The sequence below is a fragment of the Muntiacus reevesi genome, chromosome 1 (assembly GCF_963930625.1).
Source record: "Muntiacus reevesi chromosome 1, mMunRee1.1, whole genome shotgun sequence".
NCBI classification, from domain to species: Eukaryota; Metazoa; Chordata; class Mammalia; order Artiodactyla; family Cervidae; genus Muntiacus; species Muntiacus reevesi.
In genome coordinates, this window is record NC_089249.1 from 22,923,037 (window position 1) to 22,941,738 (window position 18,702).

The 18,702-nt window shown below is 39.4% G+C and overlaps 1 non-coding gene across 1 annotated transcript; it reads right to left on the reverse strand.

Moving 5' to 3' along the window:
• Window positions 1-776: 776 nt before the first annotated feature.
• On the reverse strand, window positions 777-879 carry LOC136156746 (U6 spliceosomal RNA). Its single transcript, XR_010661229.1, has one exon. It is a non-coding gene; the product is annotated as a U6 spliceosomal RNA (small nuclear RNA).
• Between the last annotated feature and the right edge of the window lie 17,823 nt (window positions 880-18,702).

An 18,702-nucleotide genomic window follows, 5' to 3' on the forward strand; every position in this document is an offset into this window, starting at 1 on the left:
AGTTGGTGCTAATTATCTTCATTAATACAGTCTAACCCTGATGGTGTTGGAGAAGACTCGAGCGAATCCCCTGAACTGCAAGGAGATCCAACCAGTCCATCCTAAAGAAGATCAGTCCTGGGTGTTCAATGGAAGGACTGATGTTGAAGCTGAAACTCCAATACTTTGGCCACCTGATGCAAAGAACTGACTCATTTGAAAAGACCCTGATGCTGGGAAAGATTGAAGGTGGGAGGAGAAGGGGATAACAGAGGATGAGATGGTTGGATGGCATCACTGACTCAATGGACACAAGTTTGAGTATGCTCTGGGAGTTGATAATGGACAGGGAAGCCTGGCGTGCTGCAGTCCATGGGGCCGCAAAGAGTCGGACATGACTGAGCGATTGAATTGAACTGAACTGAACCCTGATGGACATATTATTGAAAAAGTTCCTGTGATGGAAATTCAGGTTCTCTCCTGAAGTAGGCCTTTTAAAGCATCTGCTTTAAAAAATTTAAAAAAAAAAAAGTGTCTCTTTCAACAGAGACTATCCAATAACAACAGTATAAAAGTTTCTACATAACTGTATTAGTCTCCTCAAGTTGCTATAACAAGATACTATAGACTGGGTGGCTTGAGCAACAGACATTTATTTTCTCAGAGTTCTGGAGGCAAAAATTCCATAATCAAGGTGCCAGCAAGTTTGGTTTCTGGTAAAATCACTTTTTACCTTGCAGATAGCTGCTGCCTCCTCCTATTCCTCCTCCTTCTTTTAAAGTGTTGATCTTGTTTTAAAAAATATGGAACATTTCATGAATTTGTGTGTCATCCTCATGCAGGGTCTATGCTCATCATTTCTGTACAGTTCCAATTTTAATATGTACTGCCAAAGTGAGCTCAGTAGCTGCCTTCTCGATATGTTCTCATATAGCCTTTCCTCTGTACACACATGGAAAGAGGGAGTTCTCTGGTGTCCTTCTTATAAGGGCACCGCAAGTATGGCCATTATCATACCCTATCTCCAATTCAGTCACACTGGGTGTTAAGGTTTCAGCATGTGAATTTAGAGGAGACACGGTTCAGTTCATAACAATATTACTAAGTGAATAATATAAAAAATAAAAAAGCTCACTGCACATTGTACTCTCCAGATGAGAATCACTGTTAATAGTTTCTTTCTGTTCATACTTTCCACTGTCCAGACACAAACATATAATATAAATTAGATTGCTGTTTTTGAGTCACCTAGTCACGTCCAACTCTTTGCGACCCTATGGAGTGTAGCCTGCCAGGCTCCCCAGTCCATGGGATTCTCCAGGCAAAAATACTGGAGTGGATTGCTATGCCCTCCGCCAGGGGATTTTTGCAACCCAGGGATCAAATGCACATTTATTATGTCTCCTGCATTGGCAGGCTGGTTCTTTACGACTAGAGCCACCCGAGCGCTATGTAGTAGTTCATACTACACATACTGTTGTTCATTCACTCAGTTGTGTCTGAATCTTTGTGACCCCATGGACTACAGCATGCCATCTTCCCTGTCCTTCACCAACTCCTGGAGTTTGCTCAAACTCATGTCCACTGAGTCAGTGATCCAACCATCTCATCCTCTTTCATCCCCTTCTCCTCTTGCCTTCAATCTTTCCCAGCATCAAGGTCTTTTCTGATGAGTTGGCCCTTCACATCGGGTGGCCAAAGTATTGAAGCTTCAGCTTCAACATCAGTCTTTCCAATGAATATTCAGGATTGATTTCCTTTAGGATTAACTGGTTTGACCTCCTTGCAGTTCAGGGGACTCTCCAGAGTCTCCTCCAACACCACAGTTCAAAAGCATCAATTCTTCGGTGCTCAGCCTTCTTTATGGTGAAATTCACATCCATATATGCTGCTGCTGCTGCGTTGCATCAGTCATGTCTGACTCTGTGCGACCCCATAGACAACAGCCCACTGGGCTCCCCTGTACCTGGGATTCTCCAGGCAAGAACACTGGAGTAGGTTGCCATTTCCTTCTCCAATGCATGAAAGTGAAAAGTGAAAGTGAAGTCACTCAGTTGTGTCCGAATCTTAGCGACCTCAAATCTGTAGCCTACCAGGCTCCTCTGTCCAAGGGATTTTCTAGGCAAGAGTACTGGAGTGGGTTGCCAGTGCCTTCTCTGCATCCATACATGACCACTGAAAAAACCATAGCTTTGACTAGACGGACCTTTGTCAGCAAAGTAATGTCTCTGCTTTTTAATACATTGTCTAGGTTTGTCATAGCTTTTCTTCCAAGCAGCAAGCTTCTTTTAATTTCATGGCTGCAATCATCATCTGCAGAGATTTTGGAGTAAAAGAAAACAAAGTCTATCCTTGTTTCCGTTGTTTCCCCATCCATTTTCCATGAGATAATGGGACTGGATGCCATGATCTTTGTATTTTGAATGTTGAGTTTTAAACCAGCTTTTTCACTCTCCTCTTTCATTTTTATTTTTAGACTCTTTAGTTCCTCTTTGCTTTCTGCCATAAGTGTGGTGTCATCTGCATATCTGAGTTTATTGATATTTCTCCTGGCAATCTGATCCCAGCTTGTGCTTCATCCAGCCCAGCATTTCTCATGATGTACTCTGCATATAAGTTAAATAACCAGGGTGACATTATACAGCCTTGACGTACTCCTTTCCCCATTTGGAACCAGTGTGTTGTTCCATGTCCAGTTCTAACTGTTGCTTCCTGAACTGCATACAGATTTCTCAAGAGGTGGGTCAGGTGGTCTGGTATTCCCATCTCTTTCAGAATTTTCCACAGTTTGTTGTGATCCACACAGTCAAAGGCTTTGGCGTAGTCAATAAAGCAGAAGTAGATGTTTTTCTGGAACTCTCTTGCTTTTTCTATAATCCAACAGATGTTGGCAACTTGATCTCTGGTTCCTCTGCCTTTTCTAAATCCAGCTTGAACATCTGGAAGTTCATGGTTTACGTATTGCTGAAGTCTGGCTTAGAGAATTTGAGCATTACTTTACTAGCGTGTGAGATGAATGCAGTTGCGCAGTAGTTTGAGCATTCTTTGGCATTGCCTTTGGGATTGGAATGAAAACTGACCTTTTCCAGTCCTGTGGTCACTGCTGAGTTTTCCAAATTTCCTGGCATATTGAGGGCAGCACTTTCACAGCATCATCTTTTAGGATTTGAAATAGCTCAGCTGGAATTCTATCACCTGCACTAGCTTTGTTCATAGTGATGCTTCCCAGGGCCCACTTGACTTCACATTCCAGAATGTCTGGCTTTAGGTGAGTGATCACACCATCATGGTTATCTGGGTCATTAAAGTCGTTTATGTATAGTCCTTCTGTGTATTCTTTCCACCTCTTCTTATCTTCTGCTTGTCTTAGGTCCATACCATTTCTGTCCTTTATTTTGCCCATCTTTGCATGAAATGTTCTCTTGGTATCTCTAATTTTCTTGATGAGATCTCTAATCTTCCCCATTCTATTGTTTTCCTCTATTTCTTTGCATTGCTCAGTTAGGAAGGCTTGCTTATCTCTCCTTGCTATTCTTTCGAACTCTGCATTTGAGTAGGTATATCTCTTTTTCCCCTTTTTCTTTAGTTTCTCTTCTTTTCTCAGCTATTTGTAAGAACTCCTCAGACAACCATATAGTTCCACACATATAATTCTGGTTTTTCACTTATAATAAATAAAGTTCCATATATTACAGTTTTTCTTCACTTATTGCTATGTCTTCCATACCAGGACATAAAAATCTCAAAATATTCTTCGCAATGGCTTCACAGTAATTTCTTATAAGGATTATGATAATTTATTTAACAGTTTTTCTCTTGGTAGTTGATAGATCACTTGGAAATTCTTAAATTCTTTATGGACAATGCTGCAGAAAATATCCTTATACATGTATATATTCATAATTTTGTTAATATTTCAGCAAAGTAGATTCCTAGAAGTTAAATTGCTAAGTAAAAATAATGCATGTTTAAATATGAATAGCTATTGTGTGCTAGTTTATATTCCAATGAAGTTATATAGGAGTACCCATTTCCTCATGCCCACCTTTGAATAGTATCAATAATTTTACTTTTGCTAATATAATAAGGTTAAAAAGCAAACATTTTTATTTGTATTTCATTATTAGTATATTTTTGCATATTTGTCCTTATTTCTTTTGGGTGAGTTATTTATTCACATTCTTTGCCCATTTCCATTGCTCTATTATTTATAAATAGTTATTTTTGATCAAGGAGGAGCCAAGATGGCAGAGGAATAGGACGGGGAGACCACTTTCTTCCCTACAAATTCATCGAAAGAACAATTGAATGCAGAGCAAACTTCACAAAATAACTTCTGATCGCTAGCTGAGGTCATCAGGCACCCAGAAAAGCAGCCCATTGTCTTCGAAAGGAGGTAGGACAAAATATAAAAGATAAAAAGGGAGACAAAAGAGCTAAGGACGGAGATCCGTCCCGGGAAGGGAGTCTTAATAGAGGAAGTTTCCAAACACCAGGAAACCCTCTCACTGGCGGGTCTGGGGGAAGTTTTTGAATCTCGGAGGCCAACCTGACTGGGAGGGGAAGAATAAATAAAACCCACAGATTACGTGCCTAAAAGCAACTCCCAGCAGAAAAGTACCCCAGACGCCCGCATCCGCCACCGGCAAGTTGGGGCGGAACACGGAGAGAAGCAGGCGGCATTGCTTAGGGTCAGGACCGGGCCTGAGTGCCCTGAGGACAATCGGAGGGAGTTTTTGTGAGATACCAACTTAAACTGTGGGATAGTAAGAGGGAGAGAGAAAATTAACAGGCCCGAACTCACTGCCAGCCGTTCACAGAACAAAGGGTCTGAGCAAGTCCAGTGAAGAGCTCGCAGTCTGCAGGCTGGCCCAGCCCCGCTGGAGGCAGGAGCCAGGGGGGAGGGGATAGGGGCAGGCTCAACCCCAAGGACCGCATCCCCTACCGCACTGCAAACAGGCCTCCAATTTCTAACAAAAGACTTCCTGAGATTCTGGATGGTCGACATCCACCGGGAGGGTCCTGGCGAGACACAGGGCTCAGGCACCCGACGGGTGCAAGCAGGGACTGGGGCTGGGGACGCGGAGGGGAGAAGGCGCGCTGCACCTGGGGAGAGTGCGCCCGTCAAGCTCCTGGCTGCCCGAGCCGCTCGGACTGGGAAGGCACAAAACGCAGGCGCAGCCAAGTCCACACTTTTGTGGAATACTGGAGGGTGGGAACCGCGCACAGCGCAAGGCACGCTCCATATAGAACAGCCGGGAGCCTGAGCAGCGTAGACAGGGAAAGCAGCACCAGTTCCTCTCTGCAGCGCGACAGAATTAGCAACCGGAATAAGAGACCCTCTCCGCCCGCCTGTGTCAGGGCGGAAATTAGGCACTGAAGACCCCAGCAAACAGAAGCCAAATAAACAAAGGGAACTGCTTCAGAAGCGACCGGTGCAACAGATTAAAATCCCTGTAGAAAACACCAACTACACCGGAAGCGGCTTATAGATATTGAGAAGTGTAAGCAGGAACGAGGAGCTATCTGAACCTGAACCGAACCCACACTGACCGCAACAGCTCCAGAGAAATTCCTAGATATATTTTTTACTTTTTTTTTTTATTAAAAAAATTTTTTTTCTTTTTTCTCTTTTATTTTCTTTTAAAATTCCCTATTACTCACCCATTACTCCTTAACTTTAATTTTCATAGATTTTTATGATTTTTTTAATTAGGAAAAATTTTTTTCTTGTTTTTTTTCCCATTTTCTCTTTTTTCTATTTTTCTTTTTCTCTTATTTAGTTTTGAAGTCCTCTATTCCTCCTCTACTACTCCTTAATTTTCATTTTCATTACACTATAACCTTGCAAAAAAAAAAAACCCTGTTTTTAAATCAAACTTCATATATATTTCTAAAATTTTTTTGTGTGTTTTGGTTTTTGTTTTTAATATTGTGTTTTTGAGAGTCTAACCTCTAGATTTTTAATATTTGTTTTTCAGTATATGATATAAATTTCGACATTTAAGAATCCAATATTCAGTTCCCATTTTTATTCAGGAGTGTGTTGATTACTCTCTCCCAATCTTGACTCTCCGTTTTCTACCTCAAAACATGTCTATTTCCTCCTATCCCCTTCTCTTCCAAATCCAATTCTGTGAATCTTTGTGGGTGTCTGGGCTACAGAGAACACTCTGGGAACAGACAACTGCGTAGATCTGTCTCTCTCTTCTTCAGTCCCACTTTTTCTCCTCCTGCTCATCTCTATCTCCTTCCTCCATCTCCTCTTCTTCATGTAACTCTGCCAACCTCTCTGGGTGTCCCTCACGGGGGAGAATCTTTTCACCATTAACCTAGAAGTTTTATTATCAGTGCTGTACAGTTGGAGAAGTCTTGAGACTATTGGAAGAATAAAACTGAAATCCAGAGGCGGGAGACTTAAGCCCCAAACCTGAGAACACCAGAAAACTCCTGACTACATGTAACATTAAGTAATAAGAGACCATCCAAAAGCCTCCATACCTACACTGAAACCAACCACCACCCAAGAGCCAATAAGTTATAGAGCAAGACATACCATGCAAATTCACCAGCAACACAGGAACATAGCCCTGAGTGTCAACTTACAGGCTGCCCAAAGTCACACCTAACACATCGACCCACCTCAAAATTCATTACTGGGCACTCCATTGCACTCCAGAGAGAAGAAATCCAGTTTCACACACCAGAACATCGACACAAGCTTCCCTAACCAGGAAACCTTAACAAGCCAATCGTCCAAACCCACCCACTGGGAGAAACCTCCACAATAAAAAGGAACCACAGACCTCCAGAATACAGAAAGCCCACTCCAGACACAGCAATCTAAACAAGATGAAAAGGCAGAGAAATAACCAACAGGTAAAGGAACATGAAAAATGCCCACCGAGTCAAACAAAAGAGGAGGAGATAGGGAATCTACCTGAAAAAGAATTTAGAATAATGATAATAAAAATGATGCAAAATCTTGAAAACAAAATGGAGTTACAGATAAATAGCCTGGAGACAAAAATTGGGAAGATGCAAGAAATGTTTAATAAAGACCTAGAAGAAATAAAAAAGGGTCAATTAAAAATAAATAATGCAATAAATGAGATCAAAAACATTCTGGAACCAAGAGTAGAATAACGGAGACAGAAGATAGGATAAGTGAGGTAGAAGATAAAATGGTGGAAATAAATGAAGCAGAGAGGAAAAAAGAAAAAAGAATCAAAAGAAATGAGGACAACCTTAGGGACCTCTGGGAAAATGTGAAACGCCCCAACGTTCAAATCATAGGAGTCCCAGAAGAAGAAGACAAAAAGAAAGCCCGTGAGAAAATACTCGAGGAGATAATAGCTGAAAACTTCCCTATAATGGGGAAGGAAATAGCCACCAAAGTCCAAGAAACCCAGAGAGTCCCAAACAGGATAAACCCAAGGCGAAACATCCCAAGACACATATTAATCAAATTAACAAAGATCAAACACAAAGAACAAATAGTAAAAGCAGCAACGGAGAAACAACAAATAACACACAAAGGGATTCCCATAAGGATAACAGCTGATCTATCAATAGGAAACTCTTCAGGCCAGAAGGGAATGGCAGGACATACTTCAAGTGATGAAAGAGAATAACCTACAACCCAGATTACTGTATCCAGCAAGGGTCTCATTCAGATATGAAGGAGAAAAGCTTTACAGACAAGCAAAAGCTGAGAGAATTCAGCACCACCAAACCAGCTCTTCAACAAATGCTAAAGGATCTTCTCTAGACAGGAAATGCAGAAAGGTTGTATAAACATGAACCCAAAACAACAAAGTAAATGGCAACGGGACCACACCTATCAATAATTACCTTAAATGTAAATGGGTTGTATGCTCCAACCAAAAGACAAAGACTGACTGAATGGATACAAAAACAAGACCCCTATCTATGCTGTCTACAAGAGACCTGCCTCAAAACAAGGGACACATACAGACTGAAAGTGAAGGACTGGAAAAAAATATTTCACACAAACGGAGACCAAAAGAAAGCAGGAGTTGCAATACTCATATAAGATAAAATAGACTTTAAAATAAAGGCTGTGAAAAGAGACAAAGAAGGACACTACATAATGATCAAAGGATCAATCCAAGAAGAAGATATAACAATTATAAATATACATGCAGCCAACATAGGAGAACCGCAATATATACAGCAAACACTAACGAGTATGAAAGAGGAAATTAATAGTAACACAATAATAGTGGGAGACTTTAATACCGCACTCACAACTATGGATAGATCAACTAAACAGAAAATTAACAAAGAAACACAAATTTTAAATGACACAATGGGCCAGCTAGACCTGACTGATATCTATAGGACATTTCACCCCGAAACAATCAACTTCACCTTTTTCTCAAGTGCACATGGAACGTTCTCCAGAATAGATCACATCCTGGGCCATAAATCTAGTCTTGGAAAATTCAAAAAAAAATTGAAATCATTCCAGTCATCTTTTCTGACCACAGTGCAGTAAGATTAGATCTCAATTACAGGGAAAAAATTGTTAAAAATTCAAACATATGGAAGCTAAATATCACGCTTCTGAATAACCAACAAATCATAGAAGAAATCAAAAAAAGAAATCAAAATATGCATAGAAATGAATGAAAATGAAACCACAACAACCCAAAACCCATGGGACACTGTAAAAGCAGTGCTAAGGGGAAGGTTCATAGCATTACAGGCTTACCTCAAGAAACAGGAAAAAAGTCAAATAAATAACCTAACTCTACACCTAAAGCAATTAGAGAAGAAAGAAATGAAGAGCCCCAGGGTTAGTAGAAGCAAAGAAATCTTAAAAATTAAGGCAGAAATAAATGCAAAAGAAACTAAAGAGACCATAGCAAAAATCAACAAAGCTAAAAGTTGGTTTTTCGAAAAAAAAAAAACAAAATTGACAAACCATTAGCAGGACTCATTAAGAAACAAAGGGAGAAGAACCAAATTAACAAAATTAGAAATGAAAATGGAGAGATCACAACAGACAACACTGAAATACAAAGGATCATAAGAGACTACTACCAGCAGCTCTATGCCAATAAAATGGACAACTTGGAAGAAATGGACAAATTCTTAGAAAAGTATAACTTTCTAAAACTGAATCAGAAAGAAATAGAAGATCTTAACAGAGCCAACACAAGCAAGGAAATCGAAACTGTAATCAGAAATCTTCCAGAAAACAAAAGCCCAGGACCAGATGGCGTCACAGCTGAATTCTACCCAAAATTTAGAGAAGAGCTAACACCTATCTTACTCAAACTCTTTCAGAAAATTGCAGAAGAAGGTAAACTTCCAAACTCATTCTCTGAGGCCACCATCACCTTAATTCCAAAACCAGCCAAAGATGCCACAAAAAAAGAAAACTACAGGCCAATATCACTGATGAACATAGATGCAAAAATCCTTAATAAAATTCTAGCAAACAGAATCCAACAACATATTAAAAAAATCATACACCATGACCAAGTGGGCTTTATCCCAGGAATGCAAGGATTCTTTAATATCTGCAAATCAATCAATGTAATACACCACATTAACAAATTGAAAGATAAAAACCATATGATTATCTCAATAGATGCAGAGGAAGCCTTTGACAAAATTCAACACCCATTTATGATTAAAACTCTCCAGAGAGCAGGAATAGAAGGAATATACCTCAACATAATAGAAGCTATATGTGACAAACCCACAGCAAGCATCACCCTCAATGCTGAAAAATTGAAAGCATTTCCCCTGAAATCAGGAACAGGACAAAGGTGCCCACTCTCACCACTACTATTCAACATAGTTTTGGAAGTTTTGGCCACAGCAATCAGAGCAGAAAAAGAAGTAAAAGGAATCCAGATACGAAAAGAAGAAGTGGAACTCTCGCTGTTTGCAGATGACATGATCCTCTACATAGAAAACCCTAAAGACTCTACCAGAAAATTACTGGAGCTAGTCAATGAATATAGTAAAGTTGCAGGATATAAAATCAACACAGAAATCCCTTGCATTCCTATACACTAACAATGAGAAAAAAGAAAGAGAAATTAAGGAAACAATACCATTCACCATTGCAACAAAAAGAATAAAATACTTAGGAGTATATCTACCTAAAGAAACTTAAGACCTATCCATAGAAAACTATAAAACACTGATGAAAGAAATCAAAGAGGACACAAACACATGGAGAAATATACCGTGTTCATGGATTGGAAGAATCAATATTGTCAAAATGACTATACTACCCAAAGCAATCTATAGATTCAATGCAATCCCTATCAAGCTCCCAGCGGTATTTTTCACAGAACTAGAACAAATAATTTCACAATTTGTATGGAAATACAAAAAACCTCGAATAACCAAAGTAATCTTGAGAAAGAAGAATGGAACTGGAGGAATCAACCTGCCTGACTTCAGACTCTACTACAAAGCCACAGTCATCAAGACAGTATGGTACTGGCACAAAGACATAAATATAGATCAATGGAACAGAATAGAAAGCCCAGAGATAAATCCACATACCTACAGACACCTTATCTTCGACAAAGGAGGCAAGGATATACAATGGAAAAAAGACAATCTCTTTAACAAGTGGTGCTGGGGAAAACTGATCAACCATTTGTAAATGAATGAAACTAGAACACTTTTTAACACCATACACAAAAATAAACTCAAAATGGATTAAAGATCTAAATGTAAGACCAGAAACTATAAAACTCCTAGAGGAGAACATAGGCAAAACACTCTCCGACATGAATCACAGCAGGATCCTCTATGACCCACCTCCCAGAATATTGGAAATAAAAGCAAAACTAAACAAATGGGACCTAATTAAACTTAAAAGCTTTTGCACTACAAAGGAAACTATAAGCAAGGTGAAAAGACAGCCCTCAGATTGGGAGAAAATAATAGCAAACGAAGCAACAGACAAAGGATTAATCTCAAATATATACAAGCAATTCCTGAAGCTCAATTCCAGAAAAATAAATGACCCAATCAAAAAATGAGCCAAAGAACTAAACAGACATTTCTCCAAAGAAGACACACAGATGGCTAACAAACACATGAAAAGATGCTCAACATCACTCAATATCAGAGAAATGCAAATCAAAACCACAATGAGGTACCATTACACGCCAGTCAGAATGGCTGCTATCCAAAAGCCTACAAGCAATAAATGCTGGAGAGGGTGTGGAGAAAAGGGAACCCTCTTACACTTGGTGGGAATGCAAACTAGTACAGTCGCTATGGAGAACAGTGTGGAGATTTCTTAAAAAACTGGAAATAGAACTGCCATATGACCCAGCAATTCCACTTCTGGGCATACACACTGAGGAAACCAGATCTGAAAGAGACACATACACCCCAATGTTCATCGCAGCACTGTTTATAATAGCCAGGACATGGAAGCAACCTAGATGCCCATCAGCAGACGAATGGATAAGGAAGATGTGATACATATCACCATGGAATGTTACTCAGCCGTTAAAAAGAATTCATTTGAATCAGTTCTAATGAGATGGATGAAACTGGAGCCCATTATACAGGGTGAAGTAAGCCAGAAAGATAAAGAACATTACAGCATTCTAACACATATATATGGAATTTAGAAAGATGGTAATGATAACCCTATATGTAAAACAGAAAAAGAGATACAGATGTACAGAACAGACTTTTGGACTCTGTGGGAGAAGGCGAGGGTGGGATGTTTCAAGAGAACAGCATCGAAACATGTATATTATCTAGGGTGAAACAGATCACCAGCCCAGGTGGGATGCATGAGACAAGTGCTTGGGCCTAGTGCACTGGGATGACCCAGAGGAATCAGGTGGAGATGGAGGTGGGAGGGGGGATCGGTTTGGGGAATACATATAACTCCATGGCTAATTCATGTCAATGTATGACAAAACCCACTGCAATTTTGTGAAGTAATTAGCCTCCAACTAATAAAAATAAATGAAAATAAAATAAAATAGCTATTTTTAAGGGTCATTTATATTTATGATGGCAAATAAACTTTATTATATGTGTTTCAAATATTTTTCTCTCAATATGCACTTTGTCTTCTAATTTTGTTAATGGTATTCTTAACTCTATGGAATTGAAGTGACAGGGTCAAATTTGGCCCATTTTCAGGTAGATGGTACAGCATATGTATGTTGGAGGTTAGGAATTAGACTCCAGGCATGACAGGTGGGCAGGGCAAAAATAGCCACTACAGATACCTTCTCAGTGCCTAAGTGCAACACTTAGAATGCCTTATCTGACAATCAGCCAAACTTATTTGCCTGACTAAAATCTTTGAATCTTGAAGAGGAGATTTTATATGCTTATCAGCACTAGTGCTGAGACCACCAGCTACCTTATTGAGTCTCACAGGATCCACTGATGCTCAGGGACTGTGGCTGAGAGACTGAAACCTTCTGAATGGAAAGGAAGGGAGAGCAGACTGGTCTACAGTACCAAATTGAGGAAGCATATGAGTAACATTTGAAAAAATGGAAGTGACTATGTGTATTCATACATACAATATATTAAACTTGCATATGATACCAAATACAGGCTTTCAAAGAGGCAAGGAGATTCATGGGAACAATGAATAATAAAAATGTAAACAATAAGAATCTTACAACACTAAAACCTAAGGGAACATTAGCAATTTTCATGATTTTAAATTTTAGTCCACTTCAGTATTTTACAAATAAGGAAACAAAGGTTCAGAGAAGTAATATGATGAGCTCAGGTTTGCAGCTCTAGTTACTAGCAGAGACAGGATTAGAACTCAGTTCTCTTGACTCTCAATTTGACAAAACCTCCTCGATTTAGGAGTTCCTTGTATCTCTGGATAAACAACAACCAAAAAACCCATACATTTAAAATAAGACTTTTAGTAGAATTAAAATACAATAAATTAGTAATCAGGTTTTAAAATTATTTTAAGTCTCTGTCTGAGACCCACTGCATTCTTTGGTAGAAGGTGAATCCTAGCCCTGAAGCCAGCTCAAAGCCCCAGGAAGCAGCATCCCTGAGTTTTGCCCACAGATTCTGACTTCATCTAGACAATCAGTTCCCCACATCAGCAACTCAGAGCTACCCAAGACACACCTCTGGCCTATGTACCTTGCTTGTAGGTTTTCTAAAAGCCACTTCCCACCCTCAAACCCACCCACCCTCCTTGCCAACTGTGTGTCAGAGAGCACACCTCCCTGTCTAGATCCCTTTATGGAACATTAGCCTGTTGGCAATCTTTGGATTACTTTTATGACACCCAAACTAGTGTATGTTCTCAAGCTAGGAGATTGTCTGAGACTGTGTTTAGATTGTTTCATCCGAAAGAAAGGGTAGAAAGTGAGGTTGCTCAGTCGTGTCCAACTCTTTGCAATTCCATGGACTGTAGCCTACCAGGCTCCACTGTCCATGGGATTTTCCATGCAAGAGCACTGGAGTGGGTTGTCATTTTAATGAAAAGTATAAGGGAAAGGCAGAAGTTGCCTGATGTCTGTTCAATCTTTTGCCCATGAGCTAACTGCTATTAAGAGTTTCTTGTGTGGGAAGGAAAGAGTGGGACGAATTGAGAAAGTAGCATTGACGTACATATACTACCATGCGTAAAATAGATACCCAGTGGGAAGATGTTGTATAACACGGGGAGTTCAGCCTGGTGCTCTGTGATGGTCTAGAGGGATGGGAGGGAGGAAGAGAGATGGAAAAGGAAGGGCATGTGTGTATGTATGTATGTATCTATCTATATATATACCTATAGTTGATTCATTGATTCATGTTGGTGTACAGCAGAAACTAACATTGTAAAGCAATTATCCTCCAATTAAAATTTTTAAACTTTAAACATTTTATTTTGTAATTTTGTATTGGGGTATAGCCGATTAAAAATGTTGTGGTAGTTTCAGGTGAAGAATCGAAGGAACTCAGCCATACACATAGTTGTGTCCATTCTCCCCCAAAACCTCCTCCCATCCAAGCTGGCACGTAACATTGAGCAGAGATCTATGTGCTATACAATAGGTTTATCCATTTTAAATATAGTAGCGTGTACATGACCTTCCCAAAGTCCCTAACTATCCCTTCCTTCCCTCAGCTAAAATTTTTTTAATTTATTTAATTGGAAGATAAATACTTTACAATATTGTGATGGTTTTTGCCATATATCAACATGAATCAGCCAAGGGTATATATGTGTCCCTCCATCCCAAACCCCTCCCACCTCCTTCCCTACCCTATCCCTCTGGATTGTCCCAGAGCACTGGCTTTGGAATGCCTTGCTTCAAGATCAAATTTGCACCGGTCACCTATTTGACACATAGTAATAAACATGTTTCAATGCTACTCTCTCAAATCATCCCACCCTTGCCTTCTCCCACTGAGTTCAAAAGTCTATTCTTTGCGTCTTTGTCTTCTTTGCTGCCCTGCATGTAGGATCGTCCTTATTGTCTTTCTAAATTACATATATTGTGTTAATATACAGTATTTGTCTTTGTCATTTTGATTTACTTCAGTCTATTATAATAGGCTACAGTTTCATCCATCTCATTAGAACTGACTCAAATGCATTCCTTTTTATAGCTGAGTAATATTCCATTATGTATATATACCACAACTTCCTTATCCATTCATCTTATGATGGACATCTAGGTTGCTTCCATGTCCTAGCTATTATAGTGCTGCAATGAACACTGGGGTACATGTATCTCTTTCAATTCTGGTTTCCCCTGTGTATATGCCAGCAGTGGGATTGTTGGGTTGTATGGCAGTTCTCTTCTGTTTTTAAAGGAATCTCCACACTGTTCTCCATAGCGGCTGTACCAGTTTGCATTCCCACCAACAATGTAAGAGGATTCCCTTTTCTCTACATCAAGAGTTGCCTACATGTGCTTTTAGAAATTTTCCACACATGCCTAGGTAGGAGTACCATCACATTGTTTTATAATTTATTTCTTTAAATTTTCACATACTATCTTGTCATTGCCTTTTAAAATTACCTCATTTTAAACCTGGAGATGTATAATATGTATGTAGGACACAACTTTCTTATGATTTGGTTTGTTTTCAAAACTACACTGGGGCTTCAAAAGGGACCTACGCTGATTGAAGTTGAAAATTATTGCTGAAGTATTAATATATTTCTTACCTAATACAATCCATGTATATGGCTTAGATAGGTTACCTGTGCTATCTGAGCTTCAGTTTTTCCATCTGCAAAAAAGGTACAATTTCTTGGCAGGAGGCTAGTGGTAGAATTTGATGAGATAATGCTTGTAGCACAACCTGGTGAGGTGGAAATGATGTTTTGGGGAGACAAAACAAAATATACTGTATTCTTTAAAGCAGATGAAATGTGCTTGAATCCACAATCAGTTTACCAGTTCTAATCCAGGGTAAGTGAGGTAAGCTTCTGAGCCTCAGTCTGCTCTCTATAAAATACACACAAAAAAATAGTTGTGAGATTTAAAACAAAATAATGTATATGAAGGTCATACTAGGGTATCTTTTTCCTAAAATGTACTCAGTAATAATAGTATCCATTACTGTCGAATGAGGCCCTTGATCTGGGCTTAAAACCTGCTTGTGCCATTCCTTAGATATGTGTCTCTAAGGAGCTGTCTTGAAGTTTCTGAGCTTTAGTTTCCTCATCCCACCTTATTGGATTGTGAGGATTAAACAGATGCTTAGTATCATCTCCAAAACATGGTAGATACAAGTACTTAGCACTGTGTCTAGGTCTTTGAATAGAAACACACATCAGATGCTTTCCTCATCAGTTAACTTCTCTTTTTCCTTTCCAATTCTTCACTGCATAGATGAGGTGTATTTAAACTAGTGCAGGAGTGTCGAAGATAGAATTTTAAAGTCAGAATCTCTGCTCCTTTTTTTTTTCACTGTTAATTTTAAAGTCCTTTCTATGGGCTAGTTTTACCCTATAACTCACAAGATAGGTAATGATGTGTAATGAATAGTGATAAAGCGTATTCAGATCAGAACATTAATCATTTAAGCAAAACAAGCCCATAGAGGACTACTTTCTTCAAAGTATATATATTTTCATCAAATTAATTTATCAAATAACAGTTAACACAAGTTCTAGTTCTCTGTTGAATTTACAAGTTCAATAGAAATATAAATCATAATGGCATATTGTGGGGATGGGTAGTGGTTATTGGAGACTGAATCATAGTCCAGAGGAAAGGCAACACTGAGAAATATTCTAAGAAGATGTTAAACTAGAGAAACAGTTTTTGAGAGAAAAAAAGCTTTGCAATCACAGTCCAAGGCCACTTAAGGACAGTAGTTCTCAAACTCTGAAGAACACAGATCATGTCCCACCCCAGGTGTTTAGGCTATTCTTGTCTCTCCATGAGTTCCCAGATCTCATAAATGAGATAAGGAGTCACTTAACTCAAGGAAACTTATTGCTAAAGACTCACCAACTATAGACTGAGAACATAGGGAAATTGCTTGAGACCCATGAAGCATTCTGGCTAGATGCAGCCATCTTTCCATTTGAATCTGAGAGAAGAGCACTGGACAGGGGAACAAAAGAAAAAAAAACCGTTGTAGAAAAGGGTTGTAGGGCTTCAACTCTGGTGCTACTGACATTGTGGTCTGAAAAATTCTTTGTTGTGGGGTACTGTCTTGCACGCTGTAGAATACAGAGCGGCACCCCTGGACTCGATGGTATATGCCAGTAGCACAATTTCCCTCCCAGCTGTGACAAGCAAAAATGTCTCCAGACTTTGCCAAATGTTCCTGGGGATGGAGGAGAAAGGAGATAGAAAACCAGGTTGAGAACCACTGTTCTGGAGTATGTGGAAGCAAGGAATAGGAATATACCCTGGTCACCCCCAGTTTCCTTTTTCCCTTACAAATATTTTGCTGCTTTAGAAAGGCTTTTTATGGATATCTTAATTCTCTTCTCTCTTCCTGGGTAGCTACTTCTGTTTTCATTCCAGTCACCCCAGAACAGGCTGAGGCTTACCTTAGAGACCCTCAGTGAAGTCCTGGGCAGCTGGGAGGAGAGCAGGAGAGCATGAGGTCAAGGCAACAGGCCAGAGACTGAGGTCTCCTCTTGACAGCACTTGTGGTATCTGGCCTGAGTACAACACTGAAGACTAATGTTATTCCCTCAGTTTTGGCTGTAACAGTGGTTCATAAAAGTAGGGTGGGTAGGTACAGGAAGAATAGGAAGAATCAGAATCATTGGGAGAGAATGACACACCTTTATCCATCTGCCAGCATATAGCCCCAGGCAGGTCAAAACTGCAGCAACGCGTGGCATAGGTATGCATGTTTTCAACTCCAATGCACAGTTAGTGTAAGGTGTTACTCTCAGTCTCTTCTTCCAGTGGAACCACCTGTCTAAGAAGTTTTCTATGATATCTAACCTATTGAAGAGTAACTCTCAATAACAAGTTAGAGATGTGCCTTGAAGCATTATTTGAACTAGTGAAAAAAGATGAAAACACTAATTTGAAAACACAGGCATTTTTATGGTCATTGCAGTATTATTTACGATAGCTAGAATATGGAAGGAGCCTAAGTGCCCACTGATAGATAAGTGGGTAAAGAAGGTATTATAAAGGTAATAGAATATTACTCAGCAATAAAAAAAGAATATAGCAAGCCCCTACATATGAATTAGTTCTATTCTGAAAGCACATTAGTGAGTCCAATTTGTTAAGTCTGACAAAGTAGCCTAGGTACCCAACTAACACAATCTGCTATATGGTATTGTACCGTAATAGCTTTATAATGCTTTTCACACAAATAATACATAAAAACAGACAAGAAAAGTATAGAAAACATTTCTAAGCTTACAGTATAGTACCTTGAAAAGCACAGGAGGACAACACAACAACTGTCATCCAGGGGCTGGCAGTGAGTGAACAGGCAAGAAGTGCTGCCGACTGGAGAAGGGAGAGAAGGTGGGAGATGGTAGAGCCGAAGGATCGTCAACAACAGGAGACAAAGGGCCAGCTGCAATTTCACCCACATCTGACTCTAATGGAATGCACATTCACCCCTTTCAAAGTTTTCAACGTGAAGGTTCATATGTAGGGGACTTACTGTAAAATCTTGCCATTTTCAACAACATGGAAGGACCTAGAGGGTAATGCTTTTGTTCAGTTGCCCAGTCATGTCCAACTCTTTGCGACCCCAAGGACTGCAGCACGCCAGACTTTCCTGGTGCTGCAGAGGGTAATATGCTAAGTGATATAAGTCAGACACAGAAAGAGGAATACAAATACAAACTGTATGACTTCACTTATATGTGGAATCTAAAAAAACCAAATGAATAAACATAACTAAACAGAAATAGTCATAGATACAGGGACTAAACAGATGGTTGCCAGAGGGGAGCAGTTGAGGGAAGAAAGAAGTAGGTGACGGAGATTGACAGGTACAAACTTTCAGTTACAAAATAAATGAGTCATAGTTATTAATTATACAATGTGGGGAATATAGTCAATAATTATGAATTAACAGTATCTTCATATGGTAACAATGGCAACTAGACTTATCATGATGATCATTTTGATAGAGAAATATTGAATCACTATGCATTGTACCAGGAACTAATATAGTTTTTTAGTTCAATTATATTTCAAATACAAAGAAACAAACTCATAGAAAGAGATCAGATTTGTGGTCGTCAACAAAGGTCTGTCTTTTCAAGGC